Here is a 13,521-nt window from a genome sequence, read left to right as displayed (position 1 = left end):
ATTCCAAACTTTCTTAGCATCTCCTTGATATATTTGGATTGAGTAGTGTAGATACCATCATTCTTTTGCTAGATCTATTATCCGACAAAGAATTTTAACTCTCCAAACATGGTGTTGGCATTAAGTCATTATTTCCATTAGTGAAAACACTTATCTATATTAGTATAGCTACTAAGCTCATCACTCAGTCTATAATGTATACTGAGCATTCAGTGGTTACCTTGTACATTCATCACCTAAGCAGTTTACACTGAGCCTCGCAGTTCACACTGCGCATTCAAGTGTTAACGAAGTTGAGTATAGCTACTGAATGAATGTGAAATCTAGTAGTTTCTAATGAGTTTAAAGTGTTCACCTAGCTTTGCAATGTTTACCGAGTGATGGAAGCATAGTGTCTACGGAGTGATGGAAGCATAGTGCCTACCGAGTGATGGAAGCACAATGTCTATTGAGTGATGGAAGTACAGTGCCTACCAAGTGATGCAAGTGCAGTGTTTACCGAGTAATGAAAATATAATGTTTACCGAGTGAAAGCAAGGTAAATGAAGGATTTAGTTTTTATCGAGTGATACTATATCCACCGAGTCTCCAATGGTTACCAAATTTAGAACTACATCAAGTGATTAGTATGGACTGAGCCTTCACTTCTATCGAGTGCATGATGATGTCGAGTAATGCAGTGGACACCGAGTATCAGAAGGTCACCAAGTCAGTTTAGTGAACTCAAGTTATTTATTATTTGGTTGATTCAGTAATATTTTTTCACTTGTAGTTATTGGAATGGTATATATGTAATGTATTATATCATTTGCAAGATGAATGTGATGAGAATTAGAGTATAAAGAGAGACATGTAATGTTTTGAGAATTGTAAATGCAAATCAGTAGAAGAGCAGAATATTTAGCAAGGTGTACAAGGAGAAGTAATGATTCATCAGTCCCAAGAGGTGATATATACTTCAAGGATCTAATTAGAAAATCAAGTTTGTAAGTAGATCCACTGTTTCATCCTAACAAGTGAATCAATTTTGTAAATTGTTTAATAGGGTAGACTTAACATACTTTTTATAAATCTCCTAACAAAGTGCATACTTCAGTGTATGTTTGCAAATCCTCTAACAAGGTGGACCTAGCAATCCTTTATGCTCCTAACAGGGCAGATCACTAGAAGTGGTTAATGTAAGCCTTAACAGGCCAACTTCATACTATAGTAATGAATTTTTGTGGGTATCATCCCCACCCTAGTTTTACATTCTATTTGGAAGGTTTATGGGTCACCAAATCACTATGTACATGTATGTTTTACATTTCTCATATACACAGTAGATTAGATGAATGAATGGTGAATAGTTAAAATGTTGAATTGTTCAAAGTTTTGAAGTTACTGATTCTCCCCTCCCCTCTCAGTAACTTATCATATCTTGATTATTTCCAACAATTGATATTAGAGCATTTTGGTTCTCAGGACAAAGCTTGACATCTTGAGCAAAGATCAAGGACAATGGAGATATTTAGACTTGACAAAGCTATTGAAAATGAAAAGCTAGATCTAGAAATGGCCATGACTCAAATTAAAGAAGAAAAGGAACATCTTTCTCAATCCCTAAAGAGAAGGAAGGAACTTGCAAGAGAAATGAATGATCATCAATATGTTGAAGAAAATATTGAAGACCTTTTACCATCAAGCAGTTTAGATGAAGCTAATGAGGCTATTAAGGAACTCCTAGCAAAGAATTGTTCTCTACAGGAAGAAGTAAGAAAGCTTAAAAGAGAACAAGAAATCCAATCAATCAGGTTATGTGAAGTCTTGGAATAGAGAGACAAGGAAAATGAAGACTTAGAGGAAATAAATAATCAATCCCTTTAGCATGAACATCTTGTAAATCAACTATCTAATGAAAATGAAGAAATTATGAATCTAAGATCTGAAAATGAAAGCCTAATGAATGATCTGATCACTGAAAGAAAAATGAATGAAAGCTTAAAAAATTACTTGAGATGTGAAAGGAAAATCAATGAAATTTTGGAAAATGACTTGATCATTGAAAAGAAAATCAATGAGACAATGATGAAATCTCAAGTAGACATGACTCAATTAAATTAGCAAAGTGAGCAGAATCTTCACAGACAAAAAGGAAAAGCTAGACTTGGTTACAAGGAAGAAGGTGAAACCTCCAAACAAGGTGCACAAAGGAATCAAAGACCTACTTAAAATCACAATGGTAAGCTAGGTCACACACCAAAGAAGTGTTGGAGCAATGGAAAAGGTAAATTCAATGGTAAATGCTACAATTGTAGTCAACATGGTCATAAAGCTAATGAATGCAAAGAAAAACTGAAATTTGAAGGAAATTGTCACAAGTGCAAGAAGTATGGTCACAAAGAATTCCAATGCAAATCCAAATTATTCAATCAAGCTGAACAACTTGTTAAAGAAATCTTTGGATGGGATTACAATACTTGGTGCATATATCATTATTGTGGAGAATATGGACACATTGGCAAAGACTACTCAAGGCATCACTTGAGGAAAAGAGACACAATAGTAAGATGTTATGCATGTTTAGAACTTGGTCATATAGCTAAAAAATTCATGAATATAGGAAGAGTTGAAGATGAAAAGACAACTAAAGCTGAAAACATGCAGAAGCAAATGAGGCATCAGTGGATTCCAAAATCTACCGAGTAAGATAGTTCAAGTGATGGCAATATCACTCAAGAAGTGGGTGACTCCATCATTTCCAATTAGATTCATAAATAATTTGGAACTGTATCATCAAGCTATATCCAAAGCAGTTCCAAATGCAAGAAAGCAAAATGATCAAATCAATATTTTAGATACACATCTTTCTTTGAGTTGCATCGATCGAGGAAAGTGGGTTGAAGACATTACTGAACTAGGTCAGGAGTAACTAAAAGTTTTTGTTTGACCACCGAGTTGCAAGATTCTACCGAGAAAATGAATGATAGCTTGTCAAACACTATGTCATCTTAGCTACCTTCGTACCAAACATTTATGGAAAAAATTTCATCAAAAAGGGCAGAATTCAATTTCATTCTTCATCAAAATTTTAGAGCTAAGAAATTTCTAGTGATTCCAAATAAAATTCCAAGTGACTCCGAGCAATTTCAAGCAATTTTTAAAAGAGAAAAATTTGTTCAAAATTTTCTTACACTTACTGAGCAGTAATGGCATCCGGCAGTAGCAGTAGCACCAAGGAAAAAAGAGGTCCAGAAATGCTAGTCAAAGGTGTGGAATGGAAGGTGCCAAATTTCAAGCTAACTCTAGTAATTGTAGAATCAATCGACTTGAATGGAGCTCAATCACAAATTCCACCTAAGGTACTTCTTATCAATGATATTCGTACTCATTTCAGGTGTTCTATTCAAGAAATTAGAAACTAAGAGATGGACAATTCCATAGGAGAAATGAGTGTAGATGGTTCTCTGAAACCCGATTACAACCATCTTGAAACCAAATGATTGACTCATATCTTGCATATGCCAAGAAATTTCCAAACCAAGTGGATTAGGTATATTTTGAGTCGGGTGGATAATGGGCAACTATGGTTAGAGTAGCTAGTGTTAATCACAAAGAAGATGATTCAAAAAATCATGAGTCTCCCTATGCTCAACAAAGTGAAGGTTACCAAAACCCTAGGATGGGATGAGTTGCAGAAGGTAACCCTAGCTGAGTGGGACGGTAGAGGTTTTAAGGTTAACACTGTATTAGATGTCGAACTATGATTTGGCATTCATGTCATTGCCCAAAAAATCTATAGCTCTAGTCAAATGAACACTGTACCTTGTGAAGTTGTGGATTTGGCCTACAAAATTGTAAAGAAGAACCTTGAATTTGACTTATCTGAATTACTGTTGAAACAATTAAACAAGAATATGGAGAGGATAAGGACTTCAAAGAATAATCCTTGCAAATTTGGCTCTCTATTGATCTATTTATTTTTCTATATTCAAAAATTCTTTCCATCAAAAGGAACAATTGTATGGAGAAAAGACATTCCAATTTTGTATCAGATCAATGAGTTTGTAGTAGAAATGATTGAAAATTTTGATAGCATCATGGATAATTATTTTGAATATTTCAAGGAAAGAATGAATAATAGGTTCCAAATTCCACCAAAATTAGTTGAAGATTATAGATATGATGTATGATCTATGGTTGACTATGATAAGGTATACATTTAGGTAGTTAGACCCCAAGTTGCATGGATAAAACCTCTTCCCTATGAGGTAAATATTGATGAGGCCAGGGGCATTATAGAAGCACTGGTGAATGATCCAGTAGACCGAAAGAAACCAAATTTTGAAACATATGATGAGGCAAAGGCCAGAATCGAGCTTGAAATCAAGCTACCCTAGGCCATAAACAAAGGCAAGAGGAAGATAGCCAAATTGAAAACTACAACATGTCTTGTTATGCTTATCGAGGGAAAAGGTGAGGATGAAGAAGATGATAAAGAAGAAGAAGGAGAAGAAGAAAAAGAAGAACATGAATCTAAAGAGGAATACCCAAAGAAGAAAGGTCAGGTAATTATTACCAAACCTAAGAAAAAGCCTATTGCAATATTCTCTAGAAGAACCAGAAAAGGCAAGTAGGAACCTATACTGGTTAGGCCTCCACCCACATTCGAGGAAAGACTTAAACAATTAGAAGAGGCAGTTGGCATCACAAATTTAAAGGCATTGAAATTTGAAACAAGAACTAATGTTGAGAAAATGTAGATTGAGGAGCTGGTACTCAATAAGATGGGTAAATGGAAGTACTCCCTGGACCAGCTTGTCTCTCAAATCTACAAAGAACTGTTGGAGAGATTGCAACCGAGATGGGAGTCAGCCACCCAAACGGCTAAAGACATATATGAGAAATCTTCTACCGAGTCTCATTGGAGTGGAAATAAAGGCTGCAATGAAGAAACATGAAGGTAAAATGATGATTAGATTTCACACATGTTTGATTTTAATCAAGGACATTGGACATGTTGTAAATGATGCAACAAACATGTGGAAGAACATTTATCATTTGCAAAAGCCCAGTGAAGATCTAGTTGAGATCAAGGATGATGATAGTGGTGATGGTGATGATTTTGATAACACTCCATCCATCACAATTACTCCAAGAGAGTTGCATCCACTTATGGAAGAAAAAGAGGAAGAAGACAAGGAGGAAGAAGCAAATTAGGAAGAAGAAGATCCAGTTAAAATTGCAACAGAAGTGATTACATCCCTTCCTCACTTTGCACCAAAGACTATTACATCCACTATGGAGATAGCTTCTACAAGTGAGATTGTGAGCACAATTGCCACATCAATTCCTCAATCTTCACCAGCCACCTCCCAGCTCTAGGTATCCAAAATAGATGTGCCAAGCACTTCATCTACCGAGATGATTGTTACTTCTTCAGCTATCGAGCCAACCTCCTTAGCTCCTTCATCAACAATAAGTGTACCAGTAAGTTCCACAATTTTGATTTTAGAAAGTTCTACAGTTTTGTTAGCATTATCTGCATCTACTTTAAATCCAAATAGTTCATATACTACTATACTGAGTGTATCATTATTTTTGGGAAGTATTCTAGTTTTTGATCCAATTACTACTTTTATTGGCATTCAATCCTCAAGTCCTATCCCAGTTTTTACTGCTAGCCCTTCCATCTCCACTATTGTGTTTGTTCCTAAGGTCAAATTAGTCATCATAGAAGTCAAACAAAAGCATCCATTAAAACTTCTAATCACTAGAAAGGAAATTGCAGAAGATATTGACTTAGATATAGAGATAGTGATTCCAAAGATTGACTATGAAAATGCTACCATTGAAGAGATGAGGTTAGCTAGTCAACTCATAGAGATGAAAGCTATGCAGAAGCAGTTAAGGTCTGAAAGGGATAAGGAATACAGAATAATTGAGAATGCCAAAAATATAATTACAGATGCTATAGGTGTTGAAGTAGATTCTACTCAACACATTTTGATTCAATTGGAAGAGGCTATATAGAAATTCAATGAGGATTCTTTCGGACAAGAAAAACTTATTGAGAAAGCTGAAAAGAAATATTATAATAAGGTGCTAGAGAATATTGCTCAAAAGATAGAAATAAAGCAAGTTGAATTGTCAACATTTTTGGGAAATTTTGAAAATTATTTTAATAATGCAACATCACTTTTTGCTAAACTTTGTGATGTTTCTAGCTTTACCAAAGAAATAAAGGATAAGTTAAATAAGATTGACATTGATATGCAATCAAGTGCCTCCAAGCTAAAGGTGGACTCCTCCTCCACAACCTCCCATCACACCAAGATCAGATATTTGGCAGATGTTCAGGCAGAATTATTGAGAGAGGAAGCTAGGATCTGGTCATAGACATCCAAAACATGATTCTTCCTATTATGGACACAATGCAAAAACATCTTGTACATTGCAAAACATTGGTCTAAGATCATAACTTCTTAGTGGCTGATCACTTGATCCAATTATCAGCAGAAGTTCAAATTGCTCTCTCCACCTGTCAAATTTTGTAGCAGACTTGGGATAGTACTTTTGCAAGCATTCTTAAGGTACATCAAGAATTTCTATCTCACTTTGGTGTAGCCATATAAATTGTATATATGCAGTCCTTTGGCATTATTGTCAAAAAGGGGGAGAGATTCAGAGATTCAACATAATACATAAGGAGAGGTATCACTATAAGTGATAGGGGAAGTTAGCACACAATAAATTTTTCGTGTGTACATAAGTATATTTGTATATGCAGCAATTCTACAAAGATCAATTTTGAAAAACCTAAATTCATTCAGTCAGGCTGTGTACATATACTTTGGCTTATAAGTGTTTTTTTCACTAATGCCAAAGGGGGAAATTGTTGGCATTAAGTTATTATTTCCATTAGTGACAACACTTATCTATATCAATATAGCTACTAAGCTCATCACTCAATCTACAATTTATACTGAGCATTCAGTGGTGACCTTGTGCATTCATTACTTAAGCAATTTTCACTGAGCCTCACAGTTCACACCAAGCATTCAAGTGTTAACTGAGCTGAGTATAGCTGCTGAGTGAATTTGCAATCCAGTAGTGTCTATCAAGTTTATAGTGTTCAACTAGCTTTGTAGTGTTTACCGAGTGATGGAAGCATAGTGCCTACCGAGTGATGGAAGCATAGTGTCTACCAAGTGATGGAAGCATAGTGCCTACCAAGTGATGGAAGCATAGTGTCTATCGAGTGATGGAAGAATAGTGCCTACCGAGTGATGCAAGTGTAGTGTTTATCGAGTAATGAAAGTATAATGTTTATCTAGTGAAAGCAAGGTAAACAAAGGATTCCATTTTTACCAAGTGATACTATATCCACCGAGCCTCCAATTGTTACCGAGTTTAGAACTACGTTAGGTGATTAGTATGGATCGAGCCTTCACTTTTACTGAGTGCATGATGATGTCGAGTAATGCAGTGGACACTGAGTATCAGAAGGTCACTAAGTTAGTTCAGTGAACCCAAGTTATTTAATGTTTGGCCAAATCAGTAATATTTTGTTCACCTATGTTTTAGTCGACCTTGCAATTGTAATTATTGGAATGGTATATATGTAATGTATTATATCATTTGCAAGATGAATGTGATGATAATTAGAGTATAAAGAGAGACATGTAGTGTTTTGAGAATTGTAAATGCCACTAGTGCATTTTGGTAAATATGTGACTATGTGACTAAAACTTTTAGTCGCACTACTAAAACTTTTAGTCATCTAACTAAAACTGATCACATTCCACTATTTATTTGCAATTTACAGGTATAGGTGACTAAATAAGTGACTAATTTGATCATTGGGTAAAATCACAAGATCAACTAAATAGAAATAAATAAATAAACTAACAATTACATGATTAAATAAGTGTTTGGGTAATTAGTCACTAATAACTAATCACCTAAATAGAAGTGAGTAAATAAACTACTAAACAAATAACTAAATAAGTGACTCCTTCATAATAACATTTGATTATGCCTATCCTCCAACAATTGTATTGCATGATAAATTCATTCACACGTCTCATGTTAGAAATATGACCTCAAGTGATTTAAAAATTCATTTACATAACATAGATAAAGTCACGTCTAATAGTTACAATCAAACAAATTTGTAGTCATGGTCTACTATTTTGAAGTGGTTTGTCATGCTCTTAAAAAACTCCACATTGGCCTTAGTGTCTATCAATTTGTGTTTTCGTTCAATATCTATTACAAGATTTATAATAAAACAACTAGTAAGTGAAATTTTAGATTTATATAAAAGAATACAAAACAATAATATATTTTTATATTAATATTTATTAGGGAAATAAAATGTCACTTAATTAAAAAGCTTTGAAATTGAAGGCAATCTAGATGCTATATTTAAGAAAGTAATTGATAATTACGTAGATTTATTTATCAATATTTAAACATTAAAATATTTTATTATATTAAGAAAATAGCATACAACATTTCCTTTTATACAAAACTGTATTTTAAGATTTTTATAACAATTTTTTTAAAATCTCAAGTATTTAAGTTATTTTAATTATTATAAATAAAAATGAAAAAGCAAACACTCGTTCATTTTTGTTTAGGTGGTGATGAGCACACATTTTTGTTTAGGCGATAACAGACACTCTAAATTTTCATTTAGGCGGTAACAAGCGAAGAGGAAAGCAGGAGGTTCTTTGCTTAATTTTCTGGCTTATAACGGGAGATGGAGGGAGAATATAAAGCAATAGCTCTGATGGACAACTTACTGAAACCTAGTGTGAATTTTTTTGATTGCTGGACTTCAATTAAGAAGCTGAGGTGGGGATTTCAAATTACTTTGCATATAGTTGGTTAATCTTGGTTTGTATTTTTCTTGCAATCTGTCTATCATGGATTTTCTCTCCACTCCATTGTTCATAATCACGCCTATAGAACTGAACAATAATATGATCAATAGTATTGTGGTATTAGTTTTCCAAGAGTTAACATTACCCATAATACTATGTGAGTAAATTTCTTCAAAAGGGCAAGTTATTGGGTCATCATATCAAATCATAGGTTGGAAAGAAGCACTAGGGTATGAAATGCATTGAGAAGCCACTCTCCTTGGCATATTCAATCTTCCAGTAGACACATTTTGTAATTGTAGGTTTGCGCCAAGACTAAAATTGTTACAAAATTTTTAGATTTCATGAAAAATTGTAATAATTTTTTTGAATGGCAATTCATTTTTCTTCATCACTCGTCATTGAGTTTCTGATTCTAGAAAAACCCTAGAACAAGTGAGATAAATGCCCAACTTTGTTTCATTGAGAGGAAACTAGTGAAGAAGACTTGTAGTGGATATTTACTTTAGTACAACCAACATGGAGTGAGACTTAATAGTTCTAGGTAAACCTACCGATATCCATACAAATACGAACTATGATAAAAATAGTGTTTTACATCTATTGTGATCTTGACAGTAGAAAGAAAAAATCCAAGAGCATTGGAAACACCTCTTAATATCTCTTCATCCCAATAATCCAAAGGAAACACTAGGAGCCTCACCCAAATGGAGACCTGGATAGATTTTTCCTTGGAAGCATTGAATCCAAAAATCCCTCTTATCAAATAAAGGATACATTTTTGAAGAACCAAGGCCCTCCATATATACTACACTTCTCCCATTAAGGGGTAAGAAGGAGAATATGAATAAACCATTTGATATTTAAGCCACCTAAAATTGACCAGAAAAATACCATCTTTTCAAAGCCTATCTACAAATAGTATCAATATTCAGACAAGAGCCTCAGGGACCTCCCTAAGATAGTATCCCGTAACCAAGCAAAGGATTTGTCAACCAAGGCATCAAGAACCTTGAGCCACGCCCACCCATCCCCATGTCCTAAGATCTTGGTAACATAGATTAAGACAAGATAATGAGCACTAAACTTGAAGATAACCTCCCTAATGCATAATTATTTTAGATCAACATCTTTATTAATGAGATGGGGGAGATTATTGCTCTCCTTACTTCTAGATAGGCCTCTTCCACTTACACAACTATACAATGGAACCTGCATGTCATGTGCATGGTCCCTTATCCACTCATCTATAGGTAGCTTTACAAAATGGGGCTTGATTAGGAGTTCCATTATTATGTTCTCGAACATGAACAGTCTATCACACTTGGGAATGTCATGAGGATCAAACCTATAATCACTGCCAATGGTAGAACACGATGCAAAATATTCTCTATGCTAGAGTTTGGTGATCAACATGGTCCTTCTCTGAGAAACTAGTACATCTCAGTAACACAATCAACCCTAAACAAAAGGGCTTCCTTGATGATTGAAAGAAGTCTTCCCTCAATTCATCAATAGACCTAGATCTTGCATTTTTGGAACTGGTTCTTGCATTTCATTTTCCTCCAAAGATGAAATTTCTTCTAGCTTTCCAAGTGTACTCTAGCATCCTCTCTTTGGAGTTCTAGGTGAAGGGAAATTTTATCCAAGGGGAAACTTTTTTTCACGTGAACTTCTGGGTGTACCATTTAAATTAGAATTGATGAACACATCCATTTTTTGGGAAGGAGATGACATGAATTGAGGAACAAATAGGGAACTCTTCCAATTTCAAATTTATTAACATAATTTACTTCTACATAGTCATGTCTAGGTGAAGAACAATTTGATTTAAAATTTTAAAGGGAAAGTTGCCTCCACATGAACTTTTGGGTATATCATTTGAAACAAAATTAATATGCAAATCAGTTCTTTGTGAAGGGGATGATAAGGATCGGTGAAACAAATAGAAAACTCTACCAGTATCAAATTTATTAAAGCAATTTACTTCCACAAAGTACATTGACTGCCCTATATGTACCATAATTTCTTCATCCAAACATTACAAAAAAAGGTCCATGTCAAACTGAATCTGCTCAGTCATATATCCTTCTACCAATGAAATATTTGAAATAATATCCTACCCTATCTCTCCCTCAGACCTAATGGAAGAAATTTTGATTCAGCTCCAACTTTGCCTGCAAACAAATAACTTCCAGCTCACTTGGTGCCTCTTCCATCCCCTAAGATTCAGGGCTCGTCATTGCTCTAATTCTACAAGAAAAATTACAGATTTGATAGTTTTTTTTAAGAAAACAGTACACAACACTATAATCCTTAATCAATTGTCTCAAAACATAGGTAATTTCACTCTCAACGTCTTTGTATCCTTGATGGGATCAAGCTTTTATATATATGTATATATATGAAGCCACTCAAAATAAGGATATTCCAAATTTTTTGGAAGGCATAGCCAATGATCTATTGATATGAGCTCCATATATTCTCCTCTAACTTTCCATTTTCTTCACAAGAAGAATGCTCACATTTCTATCATTGTTAAGTATCATAATATCTAATATGCCAATCCTATGTACAGAAGGTACTAGAAAACTAGAACTTCCATGATCACTGGCATCAAAATCATGCAGGACAAATTACTGATGGAAGCTATCTTACTTACTATCTATCTTTAATTTTAAGATTTTCTTTTAGTCATCACTTTGTTAACATTAAAAATTGAGTGTGTGATTTTAACAGGCACAATAAAGGGCACCTTTGCAAAATTATCATGGTCTAAAAGATAAGTTGTTACTTCCCCGATTCCTGTCTGTCCCACTCTCACTGACCTCTTCAACCCCAGATTCTCCATAAATTTAACCTTTATTATTTTTTGGAGCAAAAGGTTCCTCATCTATTGGCTTTACAATAACTACATACTCACCTCTCCTACTCCAGAAAAAGGCACCAATAAGGCCATCAGAAATAGGAATTGGCTTTATACCACATTCAATATCCTTAACCACATCCTTGGAGCTTAACCAACTTCTTGATTTCCCAGAGATGCTTGAACCTCCAACAATCTCAATAGGCCCACTTTTATCTCTTTGAAGTTATCCATTGACAGTTGAATAAAGGTATGGTGTAGATGAACTCCGATGGAAATATCCTCTCATTAGACCAAGGGGAGCACTATTGCATACAACACTCAAATCAATTTTCAGCACTATATCTCCGAATATAAGAGAGCTTCCATCAGTGGATATATCTTGGGCTATCTGCATCGTCTTTTTAACAGTATGTGAATTGTCAGCTCTATCTAATTCAATGCCCAAAATACTACCTATGTCTATATGCACAAACACACAATACCTCATTGTTTTCCTACTTTCCAAGTTATTGAAACCATTGTATTGTCTACTTACACCTTTTTCTACAATAGCAACAACCATTTCTGTTTGCATTGGAATATTTAGTGCACAAGAAGAATTTTAGTGTTTCTCAAACTTAAACTCAATGTCAACTCTCAACTCCAAACAGATATGGTCTCCACTCTGCTGGCTGTGGAATAGGAGGCCTTTCTTCTTCTAGAAGGATCATGAAACAATCATTTTCAATTTAGAAATTTTTAGGCTATTCTCAAATAAATTCACCAAGAAAAATCCAATGCATCTTTGACACTAGTGAGAAAAAACCATTCGTATATTTGACTTAAGATCCACTGTTAAACAAAATTTAAAAAATTGTCTTCATGGGAGTATTCAAGAAAACCCCCCTTTAATTCAACACCCACTCTCATGTCGAAGATGTCATGTTGCTAGTCTCATTTTCCCATAGTAGAGAACATCAAATTTATAATTTCAAATAACCTGGAATTACATGTGAACCTAGAAATACAACACTTTAAACTTGAAAGCACCAGGCCCTCCAAAGACCATCTCGTCAGAGATCAATTTTTTTGTGCCATGCATCTCTCTCTGTAATCCCCAATGCTTCTTCCAATCAAATACAACCTGACTATCCACAGATGAAGTTGTGAGGATTTGAACCTAGGAATGAAGGGTACTTTGAGAGTGAATCTAAGTTGCTGCAAAATGATCCGACAACCCCATATAAAGCAGGTAACTAGAGCTCTTGATGATGGTGGTATTGAGGTTATTCTTACCAACAAAATGTTCTCCATCTTCACTTCCCTCAAGCCATGGACATGTTCTTCATTGAAGGTGATATGTGAAGAAAGGTCAAGTTAAGATGTGTAACATGATAATGTAGGAATCATATATCACCTGCAGATTGATGATTCCAGAGTGACAGTCAAGGTTTCACCAATAGAAATTATTTTTATTCATATTTATTTTCAAGAAACACAACACAATTTTCTGTCTTTAAGAAAATATTACTTCCAATTTGTTTGTGCTCCATGCAAAAATCACTTCCAGAATCCCTAGAATCATCTCGTAGAGGGAGCTTCTTCAACAAAATATATTCAAGTTTACTTGTGGTGTCTTGTTCCTCCAATGATGTCAAATCTCTTCCTTGTCTTGTTGGCCATATAACAACTTCTAAGTTTCCCATATTGATAACAAATGAGAACTAGGCATGTCTCTCAGCAAATGCATTATGTTTCTCAAATGTTATACATTCTTCAGAACAAGAGGAAAATTGGATCTTA

At 34.6% G+C, this 13,521-nt stretch overlaps 1 pseudogene; it reads right to left on the bottom strand.

Moving 5' to 3' along the window:
• Positions 1-11,109: 11,109 nt before the first annotated feature.
• On the bottom strand, positions 11,110-12,301 carry LOC149536790 (phosphatidylinositol 4-kinase gamma 6 pseudogene; annotated as a pseudogene).
• Positions 12,302-13,521: the final 1,220 nt, after the last annotated feature.

Source organism: Cupressus sempervirens, chromosome 10, assembly GCF_028749045.1.
Source record: "Cupressus sempervirens isolate cs-2001-9-10 chromosome 10, ASM2874904v1, whole genome shotgun sequence".
Classification (NCBI taxonomy): Eukaryota; Viridiplantae; Streptophyta; class Pinopsida; order Cupressales; family Cupressaceae; genus Cupressus; species Cupressus sempervirens.
Note: the sequence above shows the minus strand (reverse complement) of the source record. Positions and strands in the feature narration are given on the sequence as shown.